The following is a 13708-nucleotide window of genomic DNA, read 5'->3' on the forward strand; positions in this document are numbered from 1 at the left end:
TATAATCTTCCGTTTGCTTTCCTTTATGTTTTGAACTAGCAACTCTGTTTGCTCTTTAATCATTTTCTCTTGGTTTACTTGGATTTTTAAAAAATGTTTTTCATCGCTTTGATGTGGTTATGTGACCACTGCTTTGATACCTTTTCTTTTGCCATGAAAGACAGAATATAATTCTGAAAAAAGTACAGAGTCAATCAAGAAGATAAAACAATTGTGTTATTATATAAAGGACAAATACTTTTGTATGGCAATAAGATGGCCAGTTTTGTGATGTTTTCTGAAGAAATTAATTGTATTTACATGAAAGCCAGAACCCATGTGGTGGGGTGTCCTGCTGATATTGTCTTTCACTGCTCAATGATTGAAGCAAAGGAAGGAAACCATGTTGCTTGGTAAAATAGTATGTACCCAGCATGTGTGCATCCCCAAGTTTATTCTCTTGCATTTCCAGATAACTCTTTAACATGGCTGCAGAAGACATCAGCCTGAGACCTTTCTGCCTGCGATGCTACCATTCACAAAAAAAACCCTCTTCTGACTCAGTATAATAAGGTAGCTTCATAAATCCACCTGTTGACATCACCATGGAAGTGAATGGTGTTGGAAGCAGGTAATGTAATAACTGATGCTATTTTATATGGCTGGTTCTGGGGAAACAATTGTATTTGCTGGTTTATTTTATAAAAGATTTTTATGCCAGCTTTCTTGGCAATGGAAACTCAAGGCATTTCACAAAGTATAAAACAATTTTTAAAATGCAACATAATATTAAAATTAAAACAATCAGCATAGTAAAAAAAAACACCGGAATAAGGCAACCAGAAACCAACTGACAACAAACCAAATAAAGAACAAATAATTTAAAAAAGCCACAGCCAAACTGTCATTCTACCCTAAAAGCGTAGCAAAATAACCAGATCATAATAATACAGATAGCAGGCTTAAAAAATAAAAATAAATTGCTTTTTTATAATTGAAACAAAGATTTCACACAGGGCCTAATCCTATCCAATTTTCCAGTGCTGGTGCTGCTGTGCCAATGGGGTATGCACTGCATCCTATGTTGGGGAGGCAGTCTCAGAGGCCTCCTCAAGGTATGGGAGCATTTGTTCCCTTACCTTGAGGCTGCATTGCAGCTGCATCAGTGCTGGAAAGTTGGATAGGACTGGGCCCACAGTTGAGTAAGATCAGGACAGGAGCTATGTTAAAGCCTCCCCCCCCCCCCCCATAAACTCTGCTATGATTTCAGCCCAGTTCATGCCCACTTCAGCAAGCTACTTTTTTTAAGAAAACCAGATACAGAAAGTCTATTTGCATGTTTGCCACCATGGATTTGAACTACCATGGATGCCTCCCAGTGTCTCAGAATGCCTCTATGACAGTGTTTCTCAAACTCTGGGTCAGGTCGCGGGCCAATTTCATGTGGGTCCCCATTCATTTCAATATGTATTTTATTTTTAATATATTAGACATGATGCAACCATGGTATGTGACTGCATTTGGGGAAATGTTACAGACCTGTACTTTACTTTTAACAAGTTATTATGTATATTCTTTTAACAATGGTAGTAAATGGAACTTACTCCTGGCTAAGTGTGGGTAGGATTGCAAGCCTACCAAGATTGTAAAAAACAATTTCCTGCTTGATGATATCACTTTTGGTCATGACTTCACTTCTGGTGGGTCCTGACAGATTCTCATTCTAAAAAGTGGGTCCCAGTGCTAAATGTGTGAGAACTTCTGCTCTAGGAAATCACAGACGTGAACTGGAAGTCACTTCTGGTCATTTTCTGGAGGCATTTTTGAGATGCTAAAAGGCCTATGAAGTGGGCTGCAAGCCTGGTGAGATCTCTGGTGGGCACACACATCCTCAGAATAAGGTTTTGCTGTGCTGCTACCGTGCCCCAGCCCCTTTATCTGGGACCAGCATCCATGGATTTTGGTATACGTGGGGGGTCTTGGAACCAATTCCCCGTGAAAACCAGGGATCCACTGTATATGCTCACCTGTGCATCTTTTTAAAAATCTCAGAATGTGGTCTGCCTTCTTCTTCTGCCTTTGATTGATATACAACTACATCATGTTTGGTTTTAAAGTGGAAAATGGTAGTACTTTAGAACCAGTTTACTTCTTCTTTATCTGAGCATTTACTATGTCAGGGATGGGCAAGCATTTTGGCAGAAGGACCACATCATCTCTCTGATACTGTGTCAGGGGCCGGGGAAAAAATTAATTTACATTTCAAATTTGAATAAATTTGCATAAATGAATACATTAGAGGTGGAACTTATATGAATGAATGAATTCTGCTGAGGTTATTTATAATACACATGAGAACTATTTCACAGGCATGTAGAACCACATGAGAACTTTGAGTGGTTTGCCACACACCTCTTGTACAGTGAAAACATACAGACCAAGCCAGAAACACATGGAGGCATAAGTTGTTCAGAGGCGGGGTGTGTGTGTGTGTGTGTGTGTGTGTCTCTGTGTGTGTGTGTTAAAATAATGCTCAGGAAAAAGCAGAAAACACACGGAGACTATAAAAGGTCTTGCTCAAACTTGGCCAGCAGCTTGCGTCTGGTGATCGTGGCTGGCAGTCATGGGCCAGTGCAGTCTCCAACAGTGTCCAACAGGCCAGAGGCTCATTGGAGACTTGGGGCTTCCTGCAGGCTGAATTGGGGGTCCCCAGGGTTTGCCTTCCTCTGCACTATGTGGAGGAAACATGGGACAAACATTTGCTAAATAAATATTTATATTGTAAAAAAAGAGAGAAGCTTAGTGCTTCATTTCCAAAAAGACAGACACTTAAACCAAGTCTGTTCTTCAGAGTCCAGATGTAGATGCAATTAAATCAGGTTTCTGTTGGCTTATGGAGAACAGTGTACAGTTATGCTGGGATCCAAAATACTGTGAAATAATTCTGAAAATACCATGCTTGCAAAAATTATGTATTAATTTTGGCAGGTAGATGTTCTTAATGCTCAGGATTGGGCTCTGTAATTCTATTGTTGAGCTAGGCAGAAGTATCTGCTGAAATAATGGGGGAAGGTTTCACTCATTGTAGGTTTATGGTTTGGGGAAATCCCTATCATTTTATTATCTCATCTTGTTTTTTTGATGATTGATGGGGGTCTGGCACTCACTTTCTATTATTTTAACCACAGGAGTCCTGTTTTGTGTCTTCCAGGACTATAGCACAGAGAGAAAACACCAGTAGTCTGGTTTTACCTCCTGCAGACGCAGTGTGTGTGAAACTTTTGAATTTGTTACAACAGTGGTATCTCAGTGATGCTTTCAACAATGCTTCACATTCCAGTATGAATTCCACTGAGGACAGTTTCAGATCACTGCCAAAAGTGGCTGCTAATGAGAAGACTGCTATTCTTAAATGTTATAATTAAAAATACTTTCCACAGTGACTGTAGTGATCTCTTTGAACTTGAAAACAGTTCCATAGAACAGTAATTGCAGAAGTATTTCTTGTTTTAAACTATCCTTTTGTTGGTCAGGAAAATGTCTATTTTTAGGCACCCGTGCGCTGACAAAATTTCCCTGCGTATCAAAGATCAGATACTGTAGCTCAGCGGTTTTCAACTGCTATGCTGTGGGGCCAGAGGAGACAGGTAGCAGCCGCACGTGGGTGAGAGAAGTTGCTGCTTTGAGGAGCAGCCACTGCTACTTTGCATCTCCTGCTGCTGAGCAAAAGGAAGGCTGCAACCCGATCTTCATTTACCTGGAAGTAAGCCCCGTTGACTATTATGGGGCTTACTTCTAAGTAGACATGCCTAGGATTGGGTATAAGTCCATTGTTTTCTGCCCTGCGTGCTGATTGGGCAGCCAGAGGAGGCTGGAGAAGGTCCATGCAGAGTGAGTGAGAATGAAGGAGGCAGGAGCAAGCAGGAAGGGAGCAAGTCTGCTGAGGCCACCAGCCGAAGAATTTGCTGGCTAAGGGTCCACAAAAGTCCATTTTCCTTGCCACAGTTGCCTGCAACTTCCCAAAGCAACCCTCCCTGCCTTGCCTTTTGCCTTTCAGAGGAAGGGCGTTGGACCACAATCCCATCCACACTTATCTGGGAGTAAGCCCCATTGACTATAGTGGGGCTTATTTCTGAGTAGATATGCCTCGGATTGGGCTTTTGGTTGCACTCTTTTTTTAAATACAGGCAATTGGGGGGGGGAGAAGGTGAGGCAAGTGATTCTGGACCTTTGGAAGGTGGGGACAAGTGAGGGGTGGGACAGTAAGAGAGGTACTAAATGTGATTATGAGATGAGGGAATGTGAGAAAACGATTACAGATCTCTTGCACATCTGAAACCCTTCTTCCTTATACACCTCTAAATCTGTGTAGACACTGGAAGTATTCCAATCAAAGTACTTTTAATTGACATTGACATTTGTGTTTGCATGTTATTTCATGAGTATTACCACAATGACATCATATAAAAACTCTAATGTGGAAAATAGAATTTAACGTATAGACAATTTCTTATTGTCTTTTGTTGTGCTGCACTTTAACAAAATAGAAGGAAGCTAGTAATCTTCCTTGACCTATTGTCATCTCCAAGACTGGGGCCCACCCCTTCTCCCCAAGGGGCAGGACTTCCTCCCATGTGTTGAGAGCCCTCTTCCACTTACTGCACCATGGAAGAAGATGTCAAGATGTCAAGGGGCTGTGATAGGCGGCTAATGCGGTCAGTGATTTTACGTTCATGAGGATGCCTTGTTACATCACAAGGACTGCCCCCTTATAGTCTTTATGTAGTACAATTGCAATGTCGTGGCCGACAGGTGATTCCTTGCCTCAGAGTTGCCTGCCTAACACCCCATGGCTGGGAGGCCTCAATGGTTGGCCTGGTGCTGAGAGCAGCCTCTTGGTCCAGCTGGGGGTTCAGCTCCTACTGGGGGTCCACTGGCTTCACGAGGCTCCTACACCTTCCAAAAGTGCCAGGAACCTTTCCTTCCTGTAGCTAGGGGCCAGGTGCCCCTGGTTGAGGCTTCTCCAACCTCTTCAGGGTAGGGTAGGGTAGGGTAGGGTAGGGTAGGGTAAGGACAGCAGGCCGGGCCAGGGGCTGCTTTTGCCTCCCAAGCTGCCCTCCTTCAGCAGGAGCCCAAGGAGAAACGATCTCTCCCTATGCCTGCTGGAGTCCTTATGAAGCCACTGGCTGGCCCAGACAGCCCCATCCTTTCCGGCCATGTGACTGACCTGTGATCTCACGAGATCTCAGGCCCTACTCCCAGGGAGACCTCCTGCCTGGGGGCCGGATCCAGGCCATACTTGCCCCACCCCTACTCCTGAGGAGCCCCTTGCTCCCAAGGAGCTCTTTACTCCTGAGGAGGCCTATGTAGCTGGGCCCATGGCTGGGCCCAGGTGACACCTACCCATGATTAAAGTAGGTATGCCATAAAATTGTGTTCTCTCCAGTCAGTATTTCAAAATCCATGACCTCTTGTATAGATGAGGATTGCATTAGTAGAATGTTCGTAATGTTATGGCCATAATAAGCAAAATGTAAATAATAATACATTATTGTTAGCTTTTTCATGTCCTGTCCAATCAATCCAATTCTATGCCCTTTATCACTACATTACATTATTGTATTTAGTGGAAATGCTTAGAATAAAATAATGCTAGTCAATTGCACCAATTAGGAACTAAAATGTATACCCTTTCATCTGAATATATAGTTGCCTGTTATGACATTTAAAGCTGTAACTTACCCTCAAGTATAGCACATAATGACCACTCTCATTAAAACAACCTTTTCTTATAGCACTTTTAATGTTGGACTCCTACTGATAATATAATGAGGGTAGAATGCATTTTGATTGAGTTACCACTAGGGAGAAATTTAATTTAATTACACTCGAGTTCATTAAAGTATTACATTCAAGTAAAGTAATTATAAAGGCATGTACAGTATAGAAGAAATCCTGCTGTTTAAGGACAGAGAAAGATCATGTTAGACTGATCATAATTTTTAAAAAAGACTTTCCCTTATAATTATCTTCAGTGTACCAAAGCATTCACACTTTGGTGATAAAATGGTGTTTCTGAAACTTTTATGTTTTTTTTTTCCTGTAAAGTTTCATTGTTTTATTTGTTTCTATCATTGTGGTTCCCTGGCACAATTTAATCCCAAATATGGACATGGTCGAAGCACAGTGTTCACGGAGATTTTCTTCATTCTGCTATGCTCCTTTCCATGTTAGCAGTGCATGAGAAAGTTTCTAAAGCTAGCTAGGTATTTTATAATAACCCTTAAACTTTTAAGTATCCCTTGATTAAATTCCTGCAAGCCATTGGTTGAATTGCTGGCAATGTTATGGAATGTTTTCAAACATTCTGTGTGCTGGGTTCAGGACACCATATCATAAAAAACAAACAATCAGTAAAGATGCTGTGCTAAGGTGATAGGCTGTCCTGGAAGAATGCCATGTTACATAAAGATAGGAACAAGCACAGTTACATTGTGTTGTGCTGAAGGACCCCTACATGTGTCTAGTAATATTTAACAGAAGTGCTGCACAATCCTAACCTGCCCTGGAGCAGGCAGGCCGACAGGCCTGCGCTGCATCCAAGGCAGGATTGGGGCTGCAAGTAACTCAGCCTGGGGCAAAGGGACTCACTTCCCCTTAACCCGGGTAAAGCGGCATCAGCCCCAAAGGGGCCACTCAAATCTGCGCCCGGGAACGGGGTTAGGATCAGGCATAACTGCCAAATCCTGGCTCTGCCTCCTGCCCGCCGAGCCCCCCATCCCCCAGGAACCAGCACTGGGGAATGGAGGAGTTTAGAAAGGAGAAGGCATTGTTATGGGGGTTAGAGGGAGAAAGGAGAAGATAATTTAGCTATCCTTAATACCCTGGGTAGATGGGTATGATGTAATTCTGAGAAGCAAAACCAAGCTGCATGACTGAATCCAGGTGAAAAAGGGAAAATGCAGAATTAAAAAACAAAAAACCCACAGGGAGTAGAAGTTAAGAAATGGTGGGTACCTTCAGTAGGAAGAAAAACACCAAGAATTCTGTTCTCATACCAGGAATAGTTACAGACAGGACTTTGAACAAAGAATGCAAAAATGTTCCAGATGCCATTACTCATCCAGGAATATCTGCCAGGTGTATAGCCAGTAGTTTCCTGCACTTGACTGAGTTAAGGAGTATTCTTCCAGGATGACCCAAAGGTTTAATTCAATCTCAGTTGGAGAGGTTCCTAAGAGACAAAAGATATTGCAGGGTATGTGGTCTGCGTCTATGGTTAAGGAGTTGGTGGGAGAGGCTTTCTGAAGAAGGAATCTGAAATGACTGTCCAGGCTGGGCACTCAGCTTAAACTTTATTATTCAGAAAAAATTTTTGCTTGCAAATGGGATTATGTCAAGGTGGAGAGTCCAAATCTGCAAGACGATAGATCAGTGGTTCTCACACATTTAGCACCGGAACACACTTTTTAGAATGAGAATTTGTTAGGACTCACCGGACGTGATGTCATGACTGGAAGTGACATCATCAAGAAGGAAAATTTTTAACAATCCTAGGCTGCAATTCTACCCACACTTACCCAGGACAGAGTAAGTCCCATTTATTATCATTGTTAAAAGAATACACATAGTAGCTTATTAAAAGTACAGCTGTTTAATATTTCCCCAAATGCAGTCACATACCATGGTAGCAGCAAGTCTAATATATTAAAATAGAACATTGGAATGAATGGGGACCCAACTGAAATGGGCTTGCGACCCACCAAGTGGTTCCTGACCCACTGTTTGAGAAACACTGACTTAGATCAGTGTTTCTCAAACTGTGGGTCGGGACCCACTAGGTGGGTCACGAGCCAATTTCGGGTGGGTCCCCATTCATTTCAATATTTTATCTTTAATATATTAGACTTGATGCTACCATGGTATGTGACTTCATTTGGGGAAAAGTTACAGACCTGTACTTTTAACAAGCTACTATGTATATTCTTTTAAAAATGATAGTAAATGGGACTTACTCCTGGGTAAGTGTGGGTAGGATTGCAGCTAGGATTGCTAAAAATTTTCCTGCCTTTCCTTTCCAAAATTTAAAAAAATGTTGTTAACATAATCTTGATCAGAGGGAGTATGCCTCAGCCCCTACAAGGCAAATTCCTGACTGACTTTCAAGAATGTCAACTAAGGAACCAAGGTGGATTTAGGAGAGACTGCACACAATTTGGAAATTAGACCATTGTCTACACTAAGGAGAAACTGAGGCAGAAAGGTAGTATAGGTTTATTACTCTTTATCCAGAATTCTCAAATCCTGAATGCTCTGAAATTCATAACTTCTTTGTGTGCTGACATGTCTTTTTGCACACCAATAAGACCTTGACTGGAATAGCACAAGGCATGCTGGGATGCTACCCAACTGAGGAAGCTGTCCATGCTATGATTCCTAGCATCAACAGCACAGAGCTAAGTGGGTGGCTTGGTCTGGGGGAGGGCCTTCCAGGGAGTGTGAAGGGAAGAAGTGAACTGGAGGCCGTACCCATACTGGGGGCAGACAGCACATTTCAGACTGTACACACCAACTGCAAGTTGCTTCTTTGCCTGTCTAAGACATTTGTGCTAATTCCACTTATCTCTAGTTCTGTGGTGTCACAACCCCAAGGATATCACGTTATGTTTCTGCAAATATTCCAAAATTCAGAAAAATACAAGCATTCCAGACAAGGGATACTCAACCTGTACCATCTACTGCATGCAATGGAGGACACTATTGATTCTCCTGTTGCTTGCTGGTGGCCCAATCCTATCCAACTTTACAGCATGGATGCAGTCACAATGCAGCCCTGAGGTAAGAGAACAAATATTCCCCTTAACTTGAGGAGGCCTCTGTGTCTGCCCTCCCACCACAGAATGCACTGCATGACCTTTTGGCACAGCTACACCAACACTGGAAAATTGAATAGGATTGGGCCCTGGGCCCCATACTTTTCCTAGTGGTATTTTGAATTGACTTGGTAGAGACTTGATTTCACCTTCCTTGTAAAGACCCTTGACACAGCGATTTGTTTAATTTAACTCTTCTAGTAAGTTTAAGCTGCTCGTTAATTGTTTATCTGTTTTCATTTCACACAAATTATGATTGAAAGGCAGTATGAATAAAGAAAATGAAAGTGTAAGACAACCTTGATACGTGAGATATGAGATGCGATAGCAGAAGCATCATAGGTCTGGCACAGTTCCAAGTTTGCTAACATCTCTGGTAGTGAGTTAACAAGTTGCTGGAGTTAACCAGATTTGTCCCTACACAAGTCATGTTGCTTAGGGGCCTTACAGCACAGTCCTATGCATGTGCATTCAGAAGCAAATCCCATTATGTTCAATGGGGCTTACTTCCAGGTAAGCATGGAGAGGATCAGTGTGACCCATCCATGAAGTGAAATGATGCAAGTTGCAGTGGGTTGAGATGGCAGCGGATTTGGGGTGCCCTTTGCCTTGGATCTGCAGTCAGCATTGCCTCCATGCAGTTTGCTGCAGACATATTGCACTTAACTGCCTTTATGCCTGCTAAATGAAAGTGGAAAGCAGATCTTTGTCCTCCTCGCACAGTTTTTTCATACACAGAAGTGCTGAACTTCTTGACTTATTTACAGGAACCATACAGAGGAGTTCTTTCATTTGCACTGTCCCTTTAAATAAAACCAGGAGTCCCATACTTTCATGTTTGAAGACACTACTTGAGGAACATGGTAAGGAGCTTTTTTTGTAGTACAGAGGTGGCAGTGATGGACCCGAGGTTGCATCAGGTGGCATACTGAGTCGCACCATCCCTGTATAGAATTGTTCTGTTAGTCAAGTTCATCAATTAAACCGTGTATTTCTAATTCCCAGCACCCTGAGTCTGCCTCTTCATTTGCACTTTTCACTGCAATAGCATGTAGTACAGTAGGTGATATTATTTAAATGAAGAATATTCGTAAAAATTTCCAAAAGTAAAGAATTACTGTATTTATGCAATAAAACACGCTTTTGTGAAAGCATTGGATCTCAAGAAAAATGCAGTTTAAAATCCTAAAAATTAAAATATCTGGCTCTCATGATTGCTTGTCAGTTTGGGAAAAGGGTCATCATTAATCTTCTAAAAACATGATTTTTTCTTAATTATGTATAATTGAAATTGAATTTAATCCATACAAAGTATACCTTTTATAAAGTCTTTTTTTCCATATAATGATGATGATCTGTTAAGATAAAATTGAATTATATCATGTTACTTTAAATTAAATTATATTTGATTACCTTTATATTGGTTAATTACATTTATTACAGAATATTTATTCTATTGTTTGTGAAAGGTCTCCAAGGTAGCTCAAAATCTATCTCATACAATAAAACAACAATTAAACCATAAAATACAAATAATTCAATGCTTGGTTGCAGCAGTGTGGTGATGTCACCACTAGCTGCTTCCAGGAGGCCCATTTCAGATCATTCAGACCAGGGTGGGTGGGAGAGCCACACACAGAAACACTCTGCTTGATGCTTTCTTGGCCCGGAAAATTCTTTGCCAGAGCATCAGCTCCAGAGCCCTCCAAAGCACAGGGCTCAATTCAGTCCAATTAGCCAAATTGCCCTACAGCCAGCCGTGCCGTTCAGTACTCACAAGGAACAGAATTCTGTCAACCTTGGATCTGAACTACTGTTAGCTGTTGCTTTTTCGGTGTCTTTTATGTCACATTAAATTGATAAATATTCTCATAGCTTTATTTTGTTAATATCCTCCAGTTTAATACAGGATGAATTGACCCACCCGAAATTACCGCAGACACCCGCCTATAAGTCGACCCCACAGATAAGTCGAGGGCAGGTTTTGAACCAACAATCATGGAATTTTCTATGACCCTCGGATACGTCGGGGGTAAAACTTAGAGGGGGTGTCTGACTATAGATTTTACCCGAGACCGGATCCTGAAAAACAACCTACCACTAATTGTTACCTAAGAACTATAGTCTCTAATTTATTAAAATCATAATAAAAGATCATAAGATACATTTTTATTCTTTTTTAAATTCTGGTCTTCACCACCTTTTTGTAAACACTATCAGAGTAAGTGCACTGTAAGCAACCTACCAGTAAAGCAGTGGTTCCCAACCCGGTATTCATATACTCCCAGGGACACTCAACAGGACCTGTAGGGGTACTTGAAAAAGAGTGGAATAATGGTAGAAAAAGGCAGGTTGTGCTCCAGAATGCTTTGCAGGGCCAGCAAGGCAGGAAGGAAGGTAGCTAGTTGACTGTGAAAGCTCCACCAATAGCTAGTTTTTGGTCATCAATTCATGTATGAACCAGTGATTGAAAACCAGCACAGTAAAAAAACTGAAACATAATATGGAAAGTGATCAATCACCCAGAATTTCTCAGCACACTTCTGGTGCAAAACAGTGCAAAGGCAGAGTCTTCTGTTCTTCAAGCAGATAAAAAGAGAAAACACTGTGATAAATACATGAAGTCTGGGTTTTCATATGGGGGAGATGAGGGCTTGTATTATTAATTACAAACATTTTGCTAATAGGAAGGGTACAATTTATGGAAATGGGCTGCCAAGGGATATGCCAGTGAAAAAGGTTGAACCATGAATCAAATCCACCTTTCAGGTGTCTGGTGTGTTAAACCAGAAGCTCTATGTTCAACATACAACCCATAACACATAACTGGGAGTGTGCAATTCAATTCACAGCAGAGAGATGCAGCTGCATATATTTGCAACCCTTTTTACTCAGAAGAAGACCCACTGCTTTCCATGGGTGTTCTTAAGTAATGGTGCACTGAATTGTAGCCTGGGAAGGAGGGTCCCATCCTGATGTTTCAAAAAACAGACCTGCTTTGCAAGCATTTGCCAAGCAGAACCAGAACCAGGCTGCAGCAGATGGAAGGAGAATAAAAGGTTAACTTTGGCTGGAATTTCCCAGTTACTGTAGAAACTATCTCTGCCCTGCCTGCCTGGTGCCTGCCTGCTGCTTGAGAAACTTGGCACCTGTCTGCCACTTGAGAAACGGAAGAGTTGAAAGGCTCTGCCCTCTGATTGACCCAGAGATAAGGCGAAGTGATAATTGGAGCTTGATTACTTGGCAGAAATTTCACGTACTTTACGTGAGTATCTATGGTGGATTATGGTCTCCCTCCATAGCAACACAGAATTGGGTTTCCATAGATAAATTACGAAGTTTAAAGAATGTACAGTTATTAGTTCACATCTTCTTGCAATACTATAGCATACAGGCTTGTTTTTTTAAACTGGTGTGCCATGTTGACTAGGGGACTTATTCCTTTGCTGTGTGTCTTTTGAGAAGCTGCTTGAAAGTGGTCCATAAATATTCTTGATGATAATGACTTAGCTTCTTTAGTACTAGAAAGAAGGATGTCTTTATGTTGCTAGTTCTCATTTGCAAATATTGTTAATTTAAAGTAGGAATTTCTTTTGAAACACCATTCCTTGAAGTCTGCATGAACTTGCCAAGTTTTGCTTCACCGTGCCTTATGTAACTAAAGTTTACTAACTGTAATTGTACAAAAAAGGATAGAAAGCAAACAAATTAAAAAGGAGCTCTGCTAGAAGCTTAAAGTTGAGAAGAATGTTATCTTTAAAACAGAACTATATTTTAAACTAACTTGGAAAATAAATACTATTGGAATACTGTTTTGGAAAAAAGAATACTATTGTGTTTGTCGGGGACGGACAATAAAGAGACTCTGAAATCACCAGGTGTACGGTATGAGGCAACATAGTGGGACTCTGTTCTTTGTCCATCCTACTCATAGTTTTAGCATCTTCAGTGACACCGTGTTTCTGAGTTTCCTTTTTTCACAATTCTTTTTCTTGCAGTTGGACATCATGTCACTTTGCTGACCTTTCTCTTGCAATGGATTGTTTAACTACTTTTCTCTTTTCTTCTCTCCTGTCAGTCTCTGGGTTTTCTTTTTTTTTTTCCCCCTTCCCTATGGTGGTTTCAGGGACTGTTTGCTTTTCTTCAATACTGATGCATTCTGGCTGTGGATCTCAGCTTGTTGCTTCAATTAACTTTTCAATGGACCCCCTGGCAACTCCTGTTGTTTCCTGCTGCTGGTTCTTTTTTCCCCTGCTGCTTTTTATCACTCTGTTTGGCTTTTTGGCAATCACTGGGCTGCCTAGACTATTGTTTGGAGAAGTACTGTTCCCTGCTGATGTTATCACTAATTCCCAACTTCTTTTGATAAACTCTCTGCCCAATAGTCATCAGGTTTATGGTTTTCATGCTTTAACCTAGATTCTGCAGGGTACCTCTGCCAGAAATTTTCAGTTGTTGGAAACAGTCCATTTTTTCCTAGTTTCAGACAGTCTAATAAAAGCTTAGGACTATCTGTCCATTGGAAGAGGAAACGATTCCAGTAGTTTAAATTGTACTGTTACCTGATCAGCCTTTACCCTTGCACCTTCGAAATAAGCACACCAGACAAAGTCTTGGGATAAAGGGTCACTTTTATTAATCAAAACCATAAAATCTGCAGCAGGGGGAACTAACTAAACCACCCCCCACGTGCAGGCAACTAAGTTGGGGGAAGCAGTGCTAACCATCTGCCTCCCCCAGGCTACACGGGCATCACATCGTGGCTCCAAGTCATCCTTGGTCCTGGCCTGAGAGACCACCAACCCCAAGGGGTTGAGGCAGCGGAAGAGCAGAGACCCCACAGGCCACGCCCACTG

Source organism: Tiliqua scincoides, chromosome 6, assembly GCF_035046505.1.
Source record: "Tiliqua scincoides isolate rTilSci1 chromosome 6, rTilSci1.hap2, whole genome shotgun sequence".
Lineage (NCBI taxonomy): Eukaryota > Metazoa > Chordata > Lepidosauria > Squamata > Scincidae > Tiliqua > Tiliqua scincoides.